The sequence below is a fragment of the Schistocerca nitens genome, chromosome 9, assembly GCF_023898315.1.
Source record: "Schistocerca nitens isolate TAMUIC-IGC-003100 chromosome 9, iqSchNite1.1, whole genome shotgun sequence".
NCBI classification, from domain to species: domain Eukaryota; kingdom Metazoa; phylum Arthropoda; class Insecta; order Orthoptera; family Acrididae; genus Schistocerca; species Schistocerca nitens.
The window spans coordinates 249,015,296-249,030,462 of NC_064622.1; positions in this window are offsets into that span (position 1 = coordinate 249,015,296).

A 15,167-nucleotide genomic window follows, 5' to 3' on the forward strand; every position below is an offset into this window, starting at 1 on the left:
GTATCTCCTTCTCTTGTAATTCTTGAACAGAGTGCTCACTATTACTGACTGAAATTTATTGCAGAGCTCAATTAGTCTTTCTCCTCTCTCATCCCTGGTACTAAGCCAACATTCTTCTGTAAGCACTTCTTCTGCTCATTCCCCTACTATCGCATTCCAATAATCCCATGACTATTAGATTTTCATCTCTCGTTACGGACTGAATTACCCTCTCAATATCCTCATACGGTTTCTCTCTCTCTTCATCTTCGGCTTGCGACGTCGACATGTATATTGAATTATTGTTGACAGCGTTGGTTCGCTGTCCATTGTCCAACCCTGTCGCTGAATTGTTCCCAATAACTCATTCTCTGCCCTGTCTTCCTGTTCGAAACGAAACCCTCTCTTGCTATACTATTTTCCGCTGTTCTTAAATTGTCCTATACTCATCTGCCCAGAAATTCTTGTCTTATTTCCGTTTCACTTCACTGATCCCCACTACATCTCGATTGAGCCTTAGCATTTCCCTTTTCAGATTTTCTACTTTCCCTGCCATGCTCAAACTTCTGATATTGTACGCCCCGTACCTTAGAATGTTATCCTTACGTTGGTTATTCAATCTCTTTTTCGTAGTCACCTCCCTCTTGGCAGTCCTCTCCCGGAGATTCGAATGGAGAGACTAATCCGGACTCTTTTGTCGATAGAGAGACCGTTATGACACTTTTTTAATGACAGGCCACATGTTCTGTGGATACACCTTCTGTCGTTACTGCAGTGGCTTCCGAGGCAGGATAGTAAGGTAAACCTCTGATCGCTCCTTCGGCCTCTTTGACTGAGGGTGACTTGTTACGCCGGAAGCCTTTGGCCGGCATGACTGACGCTTTGTATTCAAATTTAAACTGTGGCGGGGTTTGAAACTGGAACTCAAGACGCCTCGATTAACAATCAAAGACGGTACTCCTAGTCCACAAGTCGCTTTCGGTGAATAAATATTCTTTAAGAAAAACAAAAATTACCGTTACTTTCTGATCAAACCTCATATGTCGGTGCGTGAGAAACAGCGTGCTGTTATCTACTTTCGAATTTGAAGAGTTAGTCCAACCATGGAGCACCGTCTCCACCAGCATGACAATTCTAGACACATAGGAGCCCTGCGGCACCTGCAGCTATTGTATTCTTGGGTTCACTATCACTGATCACCCTCCATACAGTCCTGATTTCGCCCATCCAATTCTGATCTGTTTCCAAAACTTAAAGAACACCTTAGAGGACATCACTTTGATAGTGATGGGGCGGTGCAAGCAGAGATGAGGTTGTGGCTCTGTCACCTAAGTCAACCATTCTACATGACGGTCTGAACAAACAGCTCTCTCTTCCGAAGAAATATGTTCGACGGCAGGAAGAGAGAGTTGAGAAATAAACCTGAAGAATATAGATGTGGAATGTTTATTTTATTTAAAAAAAACTTTGTGTTTTCTCATAAAATATTCGGAGACGTTACTTTCCAGCTCTCCCTCTTAATATGTGTACCACATTCGGCTGAAATTGTTCCAGGTATTTAGAACGAGCTTTTAACCAATGGCTTTGTCCGCGAATGCACATGTCAAATACATTTCACATACATTATACATATTTCACGTGTGTATAAGGTGAATTCCACCGAATTTTCACGTAGCTCCACGTTTATGACGCCGTATCTACTGAACTATGTGCTGTAAAATGTTATAATTTTGCAGGTATATCCAGAGGTATAAATGGATAGTCTGGGAATTTTTTGTGGATACAGTCAGTAACAAAGAAGTAATAAAGTAAAATGTCATGAATGAAGCGACAGTTTTTCACAAGGTTCGCTGTTTATGACGCCATTTCTCCTGAACTATATGTCATACAATGATATATTTTTCTACGCACGTTTTGCGACGTGTGTGGGTACTGTCTGCGAAATGAGTTGCGAATATAGATAATAGCAAAAAAAAAATACCTTAAAACGTCTTGCCTGATGCGTCAGTTTTACCTCATGAACACCAGTAATATAGTCAGTGGTACACATTTGTTTCCTTTCATCATTTTGTGGGGTTGTTGCGGAAAAACCTTTCGTAGAGGTTTGAAATCATGCATAAAGTTTTTTGCAAGTCACTAAGTGCCCTCATTCTCGTATGCGGCAAGAATAAAGTATGGGTATTCGTGGGCTACGATACTTTTTCACTCGCACCCCCGCCTTTGATAAGTAGGTGTTTTCACTCACCCAGAGATTATTTCCGGACAGTGGTATGTGTGTCAAGTTTGGTTGAAATCAGTCCAGTGGTTTAGGAGGAGATGAGGAACATACATACACTTCTGTAATTTGTACGGATTTTACATTACATTCATTTCAACCCATATGTATTGAATGGTTTTACATCTAACAACGAATTCAACGATTAGAAATAACTGATATAAACACTAGGAAGAGTGATATCTATAACAAATGTAAAGAAAGCCACTGCTCAAAGTAGAGCAAGAAAGACACACCACAAGAATATAAATTTAAACCATGGACGCCATCAGCAACGGACCCGACAGGAATATCGGATAGGTAGAGAGAGAAACGCAACGGAACGGAAGTGATGAAGAGAGAGAGAGAGAAAGAAAGAAAGAAATCAGTGTGACTGATTGAGAAACGAAGAAGGAACTGGGAGAAGTTGCATTTGTTTTTCTGTTTGGCAGAGAACTCGCCTTATCTATCAAATGTTCAAAGAATATCTAAGAGTTATACAAAAAGAAGTGATTCAGATTTTAATAGAGCGTCATAGGGCGTTGTATCGTTAGCATAGCGCAGAGTAGGGTGTTCCAGAAACGGACGGCAGCAACAGACAATGAGTTCGCAAATGTTTTGTTTTTTGGTTAGGTACCGCTAGGATACTACGTAAGTGAGACGTGCTGCCATTGTGATGAGATGGCACATACTTGATCTGCGACAAACTAGTGCACGCACACTGAGGAGCCGATAAGTAGAATCGTGTATGGTATTCACGTAACTTGTCATGCCGTTGTGGGAAGGGTACAGGCTCTAAAATGGAAACGAGCAGAACATACTGCACGAAGTACTAGTGTGGAGTCCCCGGGAAAGACGAAGCCCAAGCACACCACATCAGGGATGGGACAAAGAAACGAAGAAATACGCATGTTTCAACTGACAGAGGTCAGCAGGGGTCAGAGAGGCGTAGAAACAGCGATTTCTTTTGACCCGTTAAAGAGATTTGTAACCTGTTTTTGAGTAGACGAAAAGTGATAAGGACCTCACGAAACAACAGTAATGAGTTTCCACATCTTAATTAATAACCGAGATACAAGATATGAATATTGATTTCTTACATAGAACTATGCTATTTTTTCCGCCAGGATGGCATTCCTTGATTAGAAATATCCAGTATACAACAAGAAATCACGGAATAAAAAACATTTAACATTTTGAGTTGTTGTTCAAATGGCTCTGAGCACTATGGGACTTAACATCTGTGGTCATCAGTCCCCTAGAACTTAAAACTACTTAAACCTAACTAACCTAAGGACATCACACAACACCCAGTCATCACGAGGCAGAGAAAATCCCGACCCCGCCGGGAATCGAACCCGGGAACCCGGGCGCGGGAAGCGAGAACGCTACCACACGACCACGAGATGCGGACTGAGTTGTTTTTGCGGTCGTTAACTGGCCCATCATCTGGAACTTTACGTCACTCTCCAAGGAAACTTACGCCACTGACGCAACACACATATGAACATTACGCTAGTATCGGGCAAAATCCGTGCCATCAAGACAAGAAACACGTCGTCAGTCGTGTATGGAACCACTGTCTAAGTAGATCACGTTGGGTACGAGGAATGTTGTAGTTCTTTCACAGTGCATTGCTTGTAAGACATCCACATACTCGGACTGTTATTAAAGCATAACAAATATAATGTTATTTACTAATGAAGACTTGATCGATATGGTCCAGCTTTACGCCGAGTTCCACCAAAATGCATCAGAAGCAGCAGAACCGTAGGCAAAACTGGTCCTAAGTAGACAATGTCGTCAGTACCATCAAAATACTTCAAGTGACTGGAAGTTTTGGCGCCAAGACAATGTATACGAAGACAGACTGCTACCGAGGAAGTCGCACTAATAGCGGTTTTTGCACTTGCTAGAATAAATCTGCATGCCATTTCTAGTCAAATACAAAGCTACCAGCCAAATAGGCGTTCTACTCATTCTTCGAATACATAAATATAATTCGTTCCATTTTTTTATATCAGTAGCTACACGTTAGTGATTTTCGGTATCGTTTTGAATATTGTCAGTGCGTATTGCAGCAGGACAATAATTTCTTGAGGAAAATATTATTTACTGATGAGGCCACGTTCACAAACCACGGGAATGTGAATTTGAAACACAAGCAGTACTAGTCAATGGAGAAACCACATTTGCTGCCTTCGAAAGGTGTTCACAAACGACAGTGGAGTGTGAATGTGTGGTGTGGCATAATCGGACGCCACGTGGTTAGTCCCTATTTCGTTGATGGTGCGTTGAACGGGGAAAACCACAGACGTTTAATGTAACTATTTTACCCTTTTTACCAGAAACTAGGTCCTTGAGAACTAGTTAGATGTTGAGGCTCCAACTTGATGGATGTCCTTGCTATAAATCTTCAGGAGCAGGAGTTGCACCAATCCGCTTATTTCCAAACCGACGAGTGGGAAAAGGCAGTCGTTTTCAGAGGTATCCAGCACGGTCGCCTGACCAGACGACGAGAGAGCCGTTCCTCTGTGGTAACGTAAAGCATGTGTTCTAGAAGGAGTTTCCAACGGCCGTGGACGACTTACCGCTACGTGTAAAGTGATTACTAAGGATATGCTATAGCAGTGAGTCCCCGCAGTGATGTGACGTGTACGAAAGTATCGTAATGCAAATCCTCTTTGAAAATCCTCTTTAAAAATTCACCAGCACAAATTTGACGGCACATTCTTAATCGTTCGCAATCCGTGGAGAGCTAACATTTCCTCTCAGAGAGGTCACTGTTCGTAGTGATAGACGGTAAATCATCGAGTTAAACGGAAGTGATGGCTAAAATGACTCTGAGCACTATGGGACTTAACATCTCTGGTCATCAGTCCCCTAGAACTTAGAACTACTTAAACCTAACTAACCTACGGACATCACACACATCCAAGCCCGAGGCAGGATTCGAACCTGCGAACGTAGCGGTCTCGCGGTTCCAGACTGAAGCGCCTAGAGCCGCTCGACCACAACGGCCGGCGGACGGAAGTGATATCTGGCGTTCCGCGAGGTAGTGTCATAGGCCCTCTGCTGTTCCTGATTTGCATAAATGATCTAGTTGATAATCTGAGCAGCCCCCTTTGATTGTTTGCAGATGACACTGTGATTTACCGTCTAGTAAAACCATCAGACGATCAATTCCAATTACAACATGATCTAGAGAGAATTTCTGTATTGTGCGAAAAGTGGCAATTGCCACTAAACAAAGAAAAGTGCGATGTCATCCACAGGGGTACTAAAAGAAATCCGATAGATTTTGGGTATACGATAAATCGCACAAATCTAAGGGCTGTCAATTCGACTAAATACCTAGGAATTACAATTACGAGCAACTTAAATTGGAAAGACCACATAGATGATATTGTGGGGAAGGTGAAACAAAGACTGCGCTTTGTTGGCAGAACACTTAGAAGATGCGGCAAACCCACTAAAGAGACAGCCTACATTACAAATGCCCGTCCTCTGTTTAAATGTTGCTGCGCGGTGTGGGATCCTTACCAGGTAGGATTGATAGAGGACATCGAAAAAGTGCAAAGAAGGGCAGCTCGTTTCGTGTTTTCGCGCAACAGGGTGACAGTGTCACTGATATGATACGCGAATTGGGGTGGCAATCACTGAAACAAAGGTGGTTTTCTTTGCGGCGAGATCTATTTAGGAAATTTCAATCACCAACTTTCTCTTCCGAATGCGAAAATATTTTGTTCACACTCACCTACGTAGAGAGAAATGATCATCATAATAAAATAAGAAAAATCAGAGCTCGAACGGAAAGATTTAGGTGTTCCTTTTTCCCACACCCCACTCGAGAGTGGAATGGTAGAGAAGTAGCATGAAAATGGTTCGATGAACCCTCTGCCAGGCACTTAAGTGTGAATTGCAGAGTAACGATGTAGATGTAGATTTCATTTATTATTCCAATGTATGATTTTTTTACCAGTGTGCAAATCACATAGCATACGCAAAATAAACATGAACATTTAAAGAAATAAATTTTATTCTCCTAATTCTAAAAATTTTATACCTGGTAAACAGTGTTTTTCGATGATCAAGATATTCTCATGGATATCTATTTGTTGACTACTGTGGGAGGTAAAACTGGTTAATTGTGTCATTTTAGCGCCGCCTAGGTGACGTTCCAGTGATATAACCCTTTATTTGGTTACTAAACATGTTTAAACCTTTGTAAAGTCCATCGGTCAGACAGGCATTGCGTCGTAAACCGTAGGTGTAAGTTTCCTTGGAGAGTGACGCAGACTTCTGGGTCATGGGCCATCGATGGCCGCAGTAACGGCACAGAAGTCCGTACAGTGAGTATGCGAGGGCGAGCTGAAAATTGATGCCTCCGTATTTTCTGTGCGAAAATTCTTAAAGTTTTTTTCAAATAATGCAAACGTCAATAGTATTCTATATCTTCATAATTCATCTCCACATATTTGTAGCCCTCTATCGCTGTGTTCAAGTTTCAAATTCGAAGTGTTTGTCCATGCATAGAGCACCCTCTTCTTCAGCACGACAATGCCAGAACACATACGAGCGCTATGACATCTGTAACAATGCGACTTGGTTTCACCGCCATCGACCATCCTCGTACAATCACGACTAGGTTCCATTCGATTTTCATCTGTTTCCAAAACTTAAAAAACACCTCCGAGGATTCATTTCGTAAGAGATGAAGCGGTGCAAGCAGATATGAGGTTGCGGTTCTGTCAACAGTGTCAAATATCCTACAGTGGCGGTATCAACAAACTGGTCTCTCGCTGGGAGAAATGTGTTCGTCGCCAGGGTGACTATCGTGAGAAATAAATATGTAGATATGAAGAATAAAGACGTAAAATGTTAATAAAATCTGTTTTCTTTAAAAAGCTGAGATTTCGATAAAAAAATCGGACGAATTACTTTTTAGCATGCCCTGGTAGTTTTACTTATTGATTTCTTGTTACTGTACAAAAAAGTGATATAACTGAATTTGTCTCATGGATATATGCTGTCCTGTCGGGAAAAAAAATCATAGCACTGTTGAAAAAGAGACGAAGTTGATGCCTGTATTTCGGTTATTAATAAAGTTGCGATAATGTATTGTTGTTTTGTTTCATGACCCCTGGTCACTGTTGAGCTAGGTGAAGGCCGACTACAAATGTCATAACAGGACAAAAATTTGAGGATAAATATTTAGGTGCCTCGCTTTATATATTCAAAGTGATGTAAGTAAGCTGTTCACCTCAGAAATTTCCGTGCACTTTAAAATTCGTAATTCTGCGCTCACTCAAAGACATTGCGAAAAAGTTTTTAATAAATGACATATAGTCTTAAGAACTTACATTCATATATGAAGACACAAACTATTCTACATTTGTATACTGTTAAAAAATTTAAACCTTAAATTTGCTAATGAAGACTCCAACTTTATTGAATAGTGTATTCGGTATTAAACAATTTTCAGAATAGACTTGTATATAATTAAATCTGCTTTGTATATAGTACTATTAACAGTGTCGGCAGCTCGTGGTCTTGCGGTAGCGCGGCGTCCCGGGTTCGATTCCCGGCGGGGTCAGGGATTTTCCCTGCTTCGACATGTCGACTTCATCATCATCATTCATCCTCATTACGGTCGGAGGAAGGCAATGACAAACCATCTCCATTACGACCTTGCCTAGTACAGCGGTGCAGGTCTCCCGCATCGTCCCCTACGCTCCTCGAAGCATGGGACCTCATCATCACTATCCACAGTGCTCAACTTATTCTATTAGCTTCCTTTAACGCACTATGGCACTGTGCAGATGCTACTTTTGCTGAGTGTATGATCGATATTCCCTGAAATCAAAACAAACAAACCAAAATTCATGCGTTTGACACACTTCTCCCGAGCCCTTTCTAAATCGCTGTAAGTTACATTGCATTCAATTTACAACAATCTTAGCTCTGTATCTGTTTCGCTTGAACTAGGGCCATGAGTAATTACATCTCATCTTAGCAGCGATGGCCTATCTCGTTGCTGTGTTTACCGAAAGAACCTTGCGTGAAAGACTCATTTAGCACTTCTTAGACAGCAAGGCCACGCGGAGATGAGTGGTTGTTGTTGTGTCGTCTTCATCATCATTCATCCCCATTACGGTCGGAGGAAGGCAATGGCAAACCACCTTAGAGGGATGTCACGGATTGCGCGGCCCCTCCCGCCGGAGGTTCGAATCCTCCCTCGGGCATGGGCGTATGTGTTGTTCTTGGCATGCGCCTTGCCTTTCGATTGTTGCAAATTTCTCGGACACTTCAGGAGAAACCGAACTACAGCATTATCACTGCAATGGTCTTTGGGTGAAGAGCTTTCGAATGTCTAGGCACAGGGCAACTACTAATAATTCACTCGTTTTTAATTTCTACACTTCGCAAGGTATTACATGTACTCGTGTATATGATTGATGCATGAATAGATCCAGAAATGGACTGAGTTTTCATTGTGCCCACAGCTGGCGTTACGAGTGTAGTACCTTGACAAAATGACGACATAGGAAGTAAAGAGCTTTTTGCTTCCAAGCTGACATTCAGCGACGAAGCAATCTTCCATTTATCTGGAAAAGTTAATCGCCACAATGTAAGAGTGTGTGGCAGTGAAAATCCTCATAAAATTGTGGCGCTTGAACGACATTCGCCGATGGTTAAGTTTCCTGTGCAGTGTCTCGGACGAAGCTCTGCGGGTCGTTTCTCTTCCGTGAGAAAACCGTGACGGGCAGTTCTTACCTTGACGTGTTGCAGTTGAGTGTTTCCACAACTGACTGCTTATTACGAGAATTTCATCTTCCAACAAGACAGTGCACCCACTCGTTGGAGCATCGATGTTCGTCGCTAACTAAACGACGAACTTCCGCATCGCTGTATCTGGCGTAATGGTGAAGATGATACGGCTCTCTTCCCTTTGCCACCGATGCCGCCTCACCTAACGCCTTGTGACATTTTCCTTTGGGGGTAGGTACTTCAAGGACCGTGATTACGTACCCACACTGTCAAGAACACTGGAACAGCTCAGCGAACGCGTCAGTACTGGATTGATGACCAGTGACAGCATGTTGTGATGTAAGGTATGGAGTAAGTTTGACTACCGCTACGACGTGTGTGTGAAATGTGTGTGAAATCTTATGGGACTTAACTGCTAAGGTCATCAGTCCCTAAGCTTACACACTACTTAACCTAAATTATCCTAAGGACAAACACACACACCTATGCCCGAGGGAGGTCTCGTACCTCCGCCGGGACCAGCCGCACAGTCCGTGACTGCAGAGCCTCAGACCGCTCGGCTAATCCCGCGCGGCCGCTACGACGTGTTTCGTGTGACAGGAGGGATGCCCATAGAACATATGTAGTGTGCAAAACGCCAATTTGGTGAGTTTACGCTTCTGTTCATGAATCAGACATATTTCTACATGTAATACTTTAGAACACAGAGTTTTGAAAACGAATGATTCATTTATAGTACCCCGTATAATGTTCCATTTAAACAATAACATTTCCTTCGGCAACTCGTTTGACACAAGAATTCAAGTGATTAAATGCGCAACAAATTATGTGCGCATCTGCGTACTGTCATTTGCCGAATACTTCGTTTCTATGTCTTCAACCGATCACGGGAAAAAGTGGTGTTACGTCCTATGCGAGTTATCCGCCGCAGTGCTGTTAAACCTGTTCGCACAGCGCCGCGAGGTGCCCTGTTACACGGTGAGGTGAGCAGGACCGGATCGGGTTCTAGCTGCGGATGAACGACCGTGTCCCTGGTCAGCCAAACCCTTCGCGTCTGGTTTGGAGTCGGTTTCCCACACATGTTTCGGTAGATTCCCGGCAGGTACCCAGTTTTTACTCCACTACGTCTCAGGCACACAACACACAAGCAGAAAACGCAACACGACCCGTAATGATTAACAGAATAATTGCATGCATGCGACAAACTTACATAATTTAAGTGAAACTGAAACTGGGGTTTGCATAGCTATCATTTGACATATATATATATATATATATATATATATATATATATATATATATATATATATATATATATATATATAATTCCCGGCAATCTGTTGCAACAATTATGCATATAATAAGTTGTTGAAAGTCGTTTGTCGTGGAAAAACTGGCGACTTCGAACATCATTATGTTTTCCGCAAACAAAGTTGTATTTCATAAATGTTATTAATTGTCCTCATAATGTTAACCACGTATAGTTAACGGAAGACGTAGAAACGATATTCCGAAACGAATACGTATAGCGTAAGTCAAACGTTCGAATTAGAATACAGACCCCACGAACACAAATTTGCTGCGGCAGGTATGAAATATAAACCCCGTTACTCGCTCGTTACACTTGAAGGACAGATGTTGAATGGGCCGAAACGAGCCGCCGCATAACAGCGTAGTTGCCTGCTAACTTCGAAAGAAGGTAGATGCGGTCCCTAGCGCAACTTATAACATAGTCGAAAATCGATGCGGACGTGAGAGCTTTGGTACACCCTGTTAAACAAACGGAAAAATGGAGGCGGTACAATTGGAGAGCGATCCGCCTTCACCAACATGCATAAGCAATTCATTAATAATATTTGAATTACAAAAAACTAATAATAAAAAATTGCATGGCGCGAGATTCTATCCGGCGACCTTCGGATTACGAACCCGAGCGCTTACCGCTGCGCCACGACGCTGAAGAAAATTATTATTCGTAGAGAGTACTTCACCGCAGCGGTTTCTTTTAACTGTCGATTTTCTTGAGAACGGCTGAGAAGTGCATCTTGGTCCTTTGCCACATTGCACCTCTGGGCATGAGTTTTTATTTTGCGCAGTATGAATCGAATCTGAATTTCACAATTGGCGGCCTCCCCTTGTAAGGATCAGTCGCCGTAACCGCTGCCGTCAACCTACGCTTCTGCATCTGAAACCTAATTTCGTACTAAAAGAGAAAACTTATTTTTAATGTGTTATAGTTGCAAAATTATTTCAGTGAGTGGCCTCTGACGTGTAAGAATATTCTCGGACCGTGAATAGAACCAACAAGTGAAGGCAATATGACATCACGTACAATTAACAAAGAAATTACTTTCATTAAGTTAATGAATAAATATGTTACCGAAATTATATAATTGATTTACAAACACTTCGATCCTCAAAGCCATACAACGTGCGCGAATATCACAATAAGCATCGGAATGCTAAGTTCAAAAATGTTCAAATGTGTGTGAAATCTTATGGGACTTAACTGGTAAGGTCAGCAGTCCCTAAGCTTACACACTACTTAACCTAAATTATCCTAAGGACAAACACACACACCCATGCCCGAGGGGCGACTCGAACCTCCACCGGGACCAGCCGCACAGTCCATGACTACAGCGGCTTAGACCGCTCGGCTGATCCCGCGCGGCGGAATGCAAGTCCTCAGCACCTAACGTTTAGAGGGCAACAGCTCTTTTATAATACAGGAGAGAATGATGACTTTGAATCTAGCGCACTATGGTAAGAAACGATAACGTTCGTCCCTATGATCAGCTGCGAATTAATCGAAATTGAGCATACTACGTCGCAGGTTCGAATCCTGCTTCGGGCATGGTTGTGTGTGATGTCCTTAGATTAGTTAGGTTTAAGTAGTTCTAAGTTCTAGGGGACTGATGACCTCAGATGTCAAGTCCCATAGTGCTCAGAGCCATTTTTTGAGCACACTACGAATTTCCATTTCAACACGTGGAAGAATACTGCGTCGAAGCGGAACTGCCGAGCTGGCGAGGTGAGCGCATCGCTGCCGTTGCGCGCTTCGCTTACTCGGCCGTTGAGAGCTCGTGAAGAGGTTTTCTGTGCTGTGGGCGCCGCGGAGAGCAAATTGTCGTGCGTTGTTTTCACAACGCGTGCAAATTGTCGTGTTCCGCGCCTCGCAGCATGGGGAAGAAGGGTGCGCAGAGGAAACCTGCCGCTACGAAGGGTCCTTCGGTTGTGCAACTCACTGAGTCTGCCGACCGTGCAAGGAACTCCCGAGAAGACGAGTCGCGGCCTGTCCCCCCTTTGTACGTCAAGTGCAAAGGCGGGTGGACAGCGCTGTCCGACACCATGACGAATTGCGCTCGGAATGAGGTGGTCTACGAGTCTGTCGATACAGACTCGCTGATCTGCGTTCGAGCCGCAAACGTAGCCGACCACAGGGCGATCAAGGTCGCAGTGGCCGACCACATCGTCGACGCGCCGCCGGTGCGTGAGAAGGCACCTTCCGTAGGAAGGATGAAGACGACTAAGGCACTCCTCAGGGGGTTACCTTGGTGCTGTGATGAGGCAGCGGTACGGGAAGGGCTGCTCCGAGCCGGGTTTGGTAATGCAGCGGCAAGGTTGCACAACCGGACCAACAGGAAGAGGGCGCCGCTCTATGCCGTGACCGTCCAAACGGTCGACGGCGGGAGCGACATCTTCGACTTGCGGAAGTTGCTGGGCTTCCCGGTTACGACGGAGGCTCTCCCGACCGCCACGGACCCTCAGCCCCAGTGCTTCAGGTGCCAGGGCGAGGGCCATGTTGCGAAGTATTGCCGCAACGCGGCGCGGTGCGTCAAGTGCTCAGGTGGGCACGACAGCCGCGCCTGCGACCGCGGCAGCAACGCTCTGCCGACTTGTGTCCGGTGTGGCGGCCCGCACGTCGCCAGTTGGCGCGGTTTTGCAGCTTTCTCAAGCCGCAACCGTGTCGGGGGCGGCGAAGCGGCCGCGGCCGCACCGACGCAGCAGCAGAAGAGAAGACGACGTCGGAAACGGCGTAGGGCGCAGAACAGCCCGGTGCAGCTGAGGGACGGCGCAGCAGCAGATCCACCTGCCAGGGGCGGGGACGGCCGCTCGGAAACGGGCAGCCAGGACGCAGCTCGCTCTCCCGTGAAGAGATGTGACCTCGAACTCGGCACCGCCATGAAGGAGGCCACAGCAACCCTCAAAGCCGTCATGGCGGCGGAGAGGGCTGCCTTCGCAGCCGCCGTGGCTGCAGAGAAGGAAGAGGCCTCGAGGCAACTGCGAGCAGTCTTCGCCCAAGGCCTCAGCGCAGTCGAACCCGCGAACACTCCTGCGACCTCGCAGAAGGACGTTCGCGCGCCTATCCCAGTGGCTGCCCCAGCAGCACAGCAGGTGAAGGGTGCAGAGAAGAAAACCGCCGCCCCAGCGAAACCGGTGGCGACGCCGACCGCTGCGGGGGCGGCCCCCCCGAGGGAGACAGAGGCCAGAAAGGCAGCCCTCATCGCGCAAGCGCGAGCGAACGGCGTGCATTTCTCCGATGCTCAAGCGGCGCTGCTCACTGAACAAGCGGAGCTGCTCGAAGCTACGCTGCAGAAGGGCTGCGCCGTGCAGTAGAGGAGGACGCCGAACGATAGCCGATCGCCGCCGTTCTGCATCAGCCAGATGAAGCTGCACCAAGTCACTGACGACAAGGCGCAGCAGAGGGCCTAACAGCAGCGCATGCGTTGCCGCGCTGAACTCTTATGTTACAGGGGGGAAGCCACTGCGGCCGGCCCAGGAGACTACAAGCGAGCCCAGCCGCAGCACCGGACTGACCCAGCTAACGACCATGCAGCACATAGGTAACGTTGCACGATACCTCACGCTAACCCTCCCTCACCTTGCATGCTCTGTCGCAGCTAGCAAGCCGCTACTGCCCTTACTACCCGTCCTACTGTCGCAGAGGTTTTTTTTTCCCTTGGCGCTGGCCTTGGCACTTTTTTTCCTCTGCCCTTACAACCGCTACCCTTCAATCGTTTTCGACCACTTCTATCTCCTGATGGACCATGTTAATGAGTAATCTTACCCAGACGCATGGATAACATCACAGTCCGCATCCTGTGACGCCTGATTCAAAAACTAACATGTTTACGGAGGTGACAGTAGAACTTTTGGTTTGGTCACCAGGTTGGTGTGGGCGTGGAGGGGCCCCATCCTTTCAAAAAAAAAGAAGCGGAACGTGGGGCAATCGAGAGGTAACAGTACAGACACTTAGCGAACGGTTCCGAAATAACCCAACAGTTTCACTTCATCTTCACCACGGTAAGTAACTCACCCAGTTCCTTGAGCACTGCACAATCTCCAAAGCAGCTCAGGCTGACACCAGACAAATCCAGTGTTGCTCGCAAAGTAGAATCTTCACTAGTACAAGAACAGAACACGCAAGGCACATAATCGGAATCGTAGAAGCACGTTCAAACAAGGAACAGCATTTGGACTCCAAATTACGAAAGTTCCCCCATTGGCTGCAGAAGAAGTCATCCCAAAGATGCGAAGGTGTCTTAGTGGATAAACAAAGAGGTTGATCAAAGGGCCTATCTCGATCAATCTAAGCTGAATATTGTAGAGATACGCAAAGTATTAAAAAGACAGCTGACGCGATCTACTAAAAGCAAAATACAGCGCGTAAATATTTAACTGCAGAATGAACAGACAACTTTCGATATGATTACAAATCACTTATTTTCTCAAATATTTGCGGTTATCACGTAAAACCTTTGTGGTTGAAGACATAAAAACCTGATTATATTGTAATGATTAATGAAAACCACCTCAGCTGTATATTCAAACATTTACTGTTCTACGATCGACTTCGCTCTTAGAACATCTTCAGGTTGCCGAGTTGTGCTAAAGTAATAAGTGGTCTGACTGTCTTATATAAAAGACATACGGCAAGGGGTTATAGTGTTAGTGATTCATTATCCGCGGTCATCGGCGATTAGAAGACGCTCAGAAGACCTGTCTGTGGGCTCTCTGTTTTGATTCTGCAGGCAGTGACTGTGCTGAGTTTAGAGGTGAACAGTGTTAGCAAAATTCGTTCTATTTATTGGTACAACCATGCCTCGCTGACGAAAACGTACTCCTGTTATACAATCTCAGCCATTTGAATGACGTCGCATTC